The sequence below is a fragment of the Chrysemys picta genome, chromosome 8 (genome assembly GCF_011386835.1).
Source record: "Chrysemys picta bellii isolate R12L10 chromosome 8, ASM1138683v2, whole genome shotgun sequence".
NCBI lineage: Eukaryota > Metazoa > Chordata > Testudines > Emydidae > Chrysemys > Chrysemys picta.
Window position 1 is genome coordinate 55130591 of NC_088798.1, and position 8077 is coordinate 55138667.

An 8077-nucleotide genomic window follows, 5' to 3' on the forward strand; every position below is an offset into this window, starting at 1 on the left:
ACCCAGCACAGGCAGAGCACCGGGGGTAACAGTTACCCCACTGGGACTGAGACACCAGTGTTTGCAAAAATGGTGGGGGACAAAGGGGCTTTTTTATTTCCCCTCTCACAGACAGCACCTCTCACAGACAGCACCAATGGGGATTGCATTTTTGCAACTGTTATTTTGCCTCTTAGTCTAGCCCTTAGTGTTTTTGTGCATGCTGTTGTATACAACTTGATTCTGAAATATTCAGTAAAGGCAGTATACTATCTCCTATAATGTTGAGAATGGATTCAGGCAGAGAGATCATAGAATATCAGGGTTGGAAGGGACCTCAGGAGATCATCTAGTCCAACCCCCTAAATATATGGAGATATACCTATCTCATAGAACTGGAAGGGACCCTGAAAAGTCATCAAGTCCAGCCTCCCGCCTTCACTAGCAGAACCAAGTACTGATTTTGCCCCAGATCCCTAAGTGGCCCTCTCAAGGACTGCACTCACAACCCTGAGTTTAGCAGGCTAATGCTCAAACCACTGAGCTATTCCTCCCCCTTACTGAGCTTAATGTCTTTCTCCCCGGAAAAAAATCTATTGTATTTTTTGCAGAAAATTAGAACTGCCATCATGGGTCAGACCAATAGTCTGCCTAATCTAGTATCCTGTCTTGTGACAGTGGCCAATGCCAGGTGCTTCTAAGGGAATGATCAGACCAGGCAATGATTCAGTGAACCATCCCATTGTCCACTCGCAGCATCTGGCAGTGAAGGGACAGTTTAGGGACATGCAGAGCATGGGCCTGCATCCCTGATTATCTTGGCTAATAGCCAATGTGCTTATCCTGAGGGACTGATCTAATTCTTTGTTCAATCCATTCATAGTTTTGTCTTTCAAAATATAATGAACACACACCTACAACCCCAAGATACCTTTACAACCACAAGAATTCTAAAATCATGAGTTATACACCCTCAAGTCAAGAACTTTTAATAAATAAATTATATCTTTTTTTTATGTGCCTCTTTGTTCCTAAGCCTGTAGAGTGCAGTAAGGCCAGTTCCAATGCCTTGAGCCTAAACACCTGAATGAATCTTAGTCTACCCTCATACTGTTCCTGTTACCGCTCCCAAACATTTAATAGACCTAAGGCCATATCTACACTTTAAGTGTGGGTTAACTCAAGTTATGTCAGCATAGAGTCAGTACAGTTACTATGTCAAGTATCAGGGGGTAGCCGTGTTAGTCTGTATCCACAAAAACAACAAGGAGGCCGGTGGCACCTTATCTGTTAGTCTTTAAGGTGCCACCAGACTCCTTGTTGTTTTTACGGTTATTATGTCACTTGTGTGCATGCCTCCTGGACTCCTTGTCTCAGCAGTCAGGGTACTCACCAGAAGCACTTGTATAGATTCAGAGTGAGGTGCACCATGAATAGATATCCCACTGTATTTTGGGAAGCTTTGTTTTGGCAGTGTATGCTGGGTACCAAACAGGTCAGACGGGGTGGTTGTGACCATGGGATCCAACTTCTTATAATGCATTGTTAACTATCCACTAATTTCATATGTATCCCATACATAAACGTATACATAATGTTTACAGTTTTTTTTCTAAACCCACAAACATGCCTGGCCCACTGTCTGCCATCTCACACAGACTCATGGAGCTTGCATGGCTCTGCACTATTGTCATGAACGTTTGCACCCAAAGGTGCATACTCCTTTACTATTTGCAGAGCAGCAAACATACATGTGGGGTGTGCAGGGCCGGCTCTGGCTTTCTGGCCGCCCCAAGCAAAAAAACCGCGGCGGCCAGAACAGCAAAGCAAAAAAAAAAAGAACAATAACAGAATAACATATACACCTGAAAGCTGAAGGACACTTACTGTGTAGTTGTCTGAGATTTGGTCTGGGAATCTTGCCTCAAAGTAGTCGATAGGGTGACAATTTGGTTGTCGTGTTTGGTTTTGCTACAAATTGCTTCAAATGTTTAGTACATTGAAACTCAACTTGTCTTCTATTTCAAGTAAAAGGAATTATCCCACTGCACTAGGATGGCCTCTTTACGCCTTTTCGATTGCATACAATTTCTCTCAGTAAAGACAGTCCTTTCCCCTTCCCCCACAAATAATCCATCCCCATTTTTTACAGAGCATTGCACAAGTTGGTTGATGACAGTGCGACTAATTGTGATGAATTTCTTGGTGATGTATTTTCTTTGAGAACAAAACCAAACACGACAACCAAATTGTCACCCTATCGACTACTTTGAGGCAAGATTCCCAGACCAAATCTCAGACAACTACACGGTAAGTGTCCTTCAGCTTTCAGGTGTATATGTTATTCTGTTATTGTTCTTTTTACAAACACAACTCCTTCTCCATTTGTTTCCGAAGCCAACAGATTTTGAGGAACTTGATGAAGAATACTAGAAAGAGTTCATCATGAAAATTGAAGCTAGACGTGATGCTGAAACTAAACTGCCTATTAGTAATATTTCAAAAGCACAAGAAAAGCAACAAATACAATATGCCAAAACGAAGACTCGTAAACATGGGGAAATAACATTCAAGATTGGTGACACTGTCATGTTACTGAATGCGAGAAGGAAAACAAGAAAGGGAGGGCAGCTACAACCTACCTACGTGGGACCATACAAAACTGCCGCTGTAGAGGGCAAAAGAGTTAAATTAGGAAACAAGTTAGGGAAAGGTTTAGCAAAGTTGTACAGTATCTCCCAACTAAAAGTATTTAAAGAGCCTCCAAAATTAGGTGAGGAAAACATATCACAGAGAAACATGGAAAAGGAAACTGCTGTGGATGACACTGTGAAAACCTCTGAGGTAGGAGAAATGGGAGGCGATGTATCTAACAAGCCTCACAACAGCCAAGTGGTGGTCACACACCCGGAAAAGGAGGAGTGTGTAATGTCAAGAGTTTCAAGCAGTCATCCAGGTGATTTTGATGACATGGTTACAGAGGATGATGAAGACAGAGAATGGTTTCTCAAAGGTGTTGCTTACCACACAGTTGTTTTTAAATAATTTGTTGACACACTTCCATTTATCAAGGATGTCAATAGTTTCCATGTAGGAATGGAATGTTTGTTTGCAAAAATCATTTTTCTATCTCTTTTGTACACAACACCACACAAGAGAGGTGGGAGGCACACCAACTTCTATCTAACACCTGGTGATAGATCCAGAGGGGTGAAAATATCTGCTGCTGAAATCAGAATTGTAGCTGGCCTATTTACTCTTGAGTTAACAGGGCAGCAGAAAGTTGAGAGGACAAACTGGAGGCACACAAGGTGATGTAACTTGCCAAAGGTTACACAGCAAGTCAGTGGAAATCCTGGCTCTCATTTCCCTGAACTTTTCTTCAGAATCCCGAATTATAAAAATTCTGGATTTCCCCTGGTAAATTCTCTAAAGGCCTGATCAGTGTAATCTCTCTGGTATATTCCCCCCACTATATTTCCAGCAGCAGCAGCTATTATCTGGCAGGTTAATCAGCTGAAACTCTCATCTTTCCAAATGTCATCTTGTGTGTATTACATTTTGTGTTGAGTGAGAGAAGCCAGATGAAGGTAGGGAGTGTGATTGGGCTGGGCATGTGCAGAGTTTAGCAGAAAGCTCTTCTAACAAGAAAGAGATCTGTGTGATACTTGTTTACATCGCATTCTGTCAGCTGCAGTATTCAGCATTAGTTTCTTTTGCTCAGGGGTGAAAGTAACTTTCAGGACTTACCGGTACTGCCGGAGTCCTGAGGGGGCGGAGCCTCATCCGGCCCAGGCGGGGCCTCTCAAGATTTGAAGGGCCTGGGGCACCGACTGTGGCTTGGAGCCCCAGGGCCTTTAAATCAACCGGGGCCTCCCAGCTGCAGAGGTGGCTGGGAGCCCCTGGGGCTCAGGGGCAAATTAAAGGGCCCAGGCTCAGCCGCCGCGGAGCTCTGAGCCCTTTAAATCCCGGCCCCAGCCCGGCCGCTGAGCCGCGGGCGGGATTTAAAGGGCTCTGGGCTCCCCGCTGCGGCAGGAGCTCCCGGCCCTTTAAATCCTGCCCGCAGAAGCCAGTGCGGTCCGGCACGGCATACTGGCTCTTGCCGGTACGCCGGACCGGACCAGCTTACTTTCACCTCTGCTTTTGCTCTTAATGAAAATAGCAGGGTAGGTTTGATTATTGTGCTAGGCCAGGGGTTTTCAAACTATGCGTTGCGGCTTGTACGGGAAAGCCACTAGCTGGTCACGAGACACTGTTTACCTGAGTATCCACAGGTACGGCCCTTCGCAGCTGTCACGAACTGCTAATGGTAAGAATTCACTATCTCTCTGCTACAGGTTGCAAATTGCTACAGATAGCAGTCTCACATACCTATGGTGTGAGAAACTGCTATCTGTAGGAATTAGCTTCATCACATATATAGATAGCAGTGTTACAGGTAGCACATCCCTACAGATTGCAGTTTCTAACCATGTGTGTGTCAGAAACTGCAATCTGTAGGACCGTGCTACCTGCAGCAGCAACAGGTCCTACTTTGCTAAAAAAGGCCATCTGATGTAGCTAATTCAAGCAGATAGCCTCACATATCTACGGTGTGAGAAACTGCTATCTGTAGGAATTAGCTTAATCAGATTGCAGTGTTACAGGTAGCACATCCCTACAGATTGCAATTTTTTATACATGTGTGTGTGTGAAAATGCTATCTGTAGGACCGGTCTATCTTGCATTTAGTAAGACTTTTGATACTGTCTCCCATGACCTTCTCATAAACAAACTATGGAAATGCAACCTAGATGGAGCTAAAATAAGATGGGTGCAAAACTAGTTGGAAAATAGTTCCGACAGTAGTTATCAGTGATTCACAGGCTTAAAGGGCTGAGTCAGGCTGAAAGGGCACAACGAGTGGGGTTCTCCAGGGATCAGTTCTGCATAAGTTTCTATTCCAAATCTTAATCAATGATTGAGATAATGGCATACAGAGTACAATTATAAAGTTTGTGAATGATAACAAGCTGCACGCATACAAAATGGGAAACGACTTCCTAGGAAGGAGTACTGCAGAAAGGGATCTGGACCACAAGCTGAATACGAGAACTCTGGAAAGGGATCTATGCAAAAAAACAGAACATCACCTTGGGATATCTACTCTGCTCTGCGCTGATTAGGCCTCAACTTGAGTATTGTGTCCAGTTCTGGGCACCACATTTCAGGAAAGATGTGAACAAATTGGAGAGAGTCCAGGAAAAAGAAAAAAAATTTAAGGTCTAGAAAACATGACCTATAAGGGAAGTAGCATCTTTTTACAAAAGCTGTTTCTTACAATCTAAAGCTATAAATAACTGCTACAGATAGCAAATTTCTACACGTAGCAATTTCACATATACTATAGTACAAGAAACTGCTACCTGTAGGCATTTGCTACATCAGGTAGCAGTTTACTACAATAGCAGTTTCTTACAATCCATTATGTATTGGTAACTGCTACCAGTAGCACATTCCTATGCGGAGCAGTTTAATACACTACACCGGCTCCAGGCACCAGCTTACCAAGCAGGTGCTTGGGGCGGCCACTTCGGAGAGGGGCGGCACATCCAGCTGTTCAGCGGCAATTTGGCAGACGGTCCCTCACTCCTGCTTGGAGTGAAGGACCTCCCACCGAATTGCCGCCACAGATCGTGATAGCGATCGCGGCTTTTTTTGTTTGTTTGTTCAAAACCCTGGAGCTGACCCTGGCACTGATCAGTTTTGTATGCAGAGATTTGATTTCTTTGAACATCTGCTGCAGCATTCCGATGGCTTGGGTGCCCTAACTGTGCATTTCCTTGCCTTAGCATGTATGAATGACGCCTATGGAATAAGGATCCAATCCTCACAAGGGGCTTTACCCTGCATGGCTAATATGTACTCCCAAACTCCGTCTCATTGCAGTTTTTGCCTGCCTGAGAATTTTGTATTTTATTTATTACAAAATTCATCCATGAACACTGAACAAGAAATCTGTTTCTGGTGTTCCCATCACTCTGTATTTTTTGCACAGTCTTCCTTCCATGCCCTTCTTCGTTTGTCGTTCCACCCCCCCGCCCTTTTTTTTAAAACAATGAATTGGCTGTGTGGTTGTGGAAGTCCCTCCTACCCTTTCCAGGGCACCTTGCTATCCTTTTTTAGATATATTTGTATTTTGGTGCTATCTGCCATTTTGGGGAAAACAAGATTTAAATTTTATGTGATTTAGCCTTACTGGAAACATTAAAATAAATAAATAAATAAATATAGACTTCATGATGTTCCTAATTTTTAAGAGGCAATATGCTTTTTATGAAGGTAGTACAATTCTAAATAATGGTTGTTAAACAATTGCAAAGGTCACAAAATAGTAATGAGAGAAAAAAAAATTAAGGCTGTCAAGCGATTAAAAAATTAAACAATAATAGAATACCATTTAAATATCTGTGGATGTTTTCTACATTTTCATATATATTGATTTCAATTACAACACAGAATACAAAAAGGGTACAGTGCTCACTTTATATTTTTGATTACAAATATTTGCACTGTAATAAACAAAATAGATAGTATTTTTCAAGTCACCTAATACAAGAATTGTAGTGCAATCTCTTTATCATGAAAGTTGAATTTACAAATGTAGAATTATGTACAAAAAACCTGCATTAAAAAATTAAACAATGTAAAACGTTAGATCCTACAAGTTCACTCAGTCCTACTTGTTCAGCCAATCAGACAAACAAGTTTGTTTACATTTGCAGAAGATAATGCTGCCTGCTTAGAATCGTAGAATATCAGGGTTGGAAGGGACCTCAGGAGGTTATCTAGTCCAACCCCCTGCTCAAAACAGAACCAATTCCCAACTAAATCATCGCAGCCAGGGCTTTGTCAAGCCTGACCTTAAAAACCTCTAAGGAAGGTGATTCCACCACCACCCTAGGTAACCCATTCCAGTGCTTCACCACCCTCCTAGTGAAAAAGTTTTTCCTAATATCCAACCTAAACCTCCCCCACTGCAGCTTGAGACCATTACTCCTTGTTCTGTCATCTGGTACCACTGAGAACAGTCTAGATCCATCCTTTTTGGAACCCCCTTTCAGGTAGTTGAAAACAGCTATCAAATCCCTCCTCACTCTTCTCTTCTGCAGACTAAACAATCCCAGACTAAATAATCAGCCTCTCCTCATAAGTCATGTGCTCCAGCCCCCTAATTACTTTTGTTGCCCTCTGCTGGACTCTTTCCAATTTTTCCACATCCTTCTTGTAGTGTGGGGCCCAAAACTGGACACAGTACTCCAGATGAGGCCTCACCAATGTCGAATAGAGGGGAATGATCACGTCCCTCGATCTGCTGGCAATGCCCCTACTTATACAGCCCAAAATGCCATTAGTCTTCTTGGCAACAAAGGCACACTGTCGACTCATATACAGCTTCTCGTCCACTGTAACCCCTAGGTCCTTTTCTGCAGAACTGCTGCCTAGCCTTTCGGTCCCTAGTCTGTAGCAGTGCAAGGGATTCTTCCGTCCTTAGTGCAGGGCTCTGCACTTGTCCTTGTTGAACTTCATCAGGTTTCTTTTGGCCCAATCCTCTAATTTGTCTAGGTCCCTCTGTATCCTATCCCTACCCTCCAGCGTATCTACCACTCCTCCCAGTTTAGTGTCATCTGCAAACTTGCTGAGAGTACAGTCCACGCCATCCTCCAGATCATTAATGAAGATATTGAACAAAACTGGCCCCAGGACCAACCCTTGGGGCACTCCGCTTGATACCGGTTGCCAACTAGACATGGAGCCATTCATCACTACCCGTTGAGCCTGACAATCTAGCCAGCTTTCTATCCACCTTATAGTCCATTCATACAGTCTGTACCTCTTTAACTTGCCGGCAAGAATACTGTGGGAGACTGTATCAAAAGCTTTGCTAAAGTCAAGGAATAACACATCCACTGCTTTCCCCTCATCCACAGACCCAGTTATCTCCTCATAGAAGGCAATTAGGTTAGTCAGGCATGACTTGCCCTTGGTGAATCCATGCTGACTGTTCCTGATCACTTTCCTCTCCTCTAAGTGCTTCAGAATTGATTCCTTGAGGACC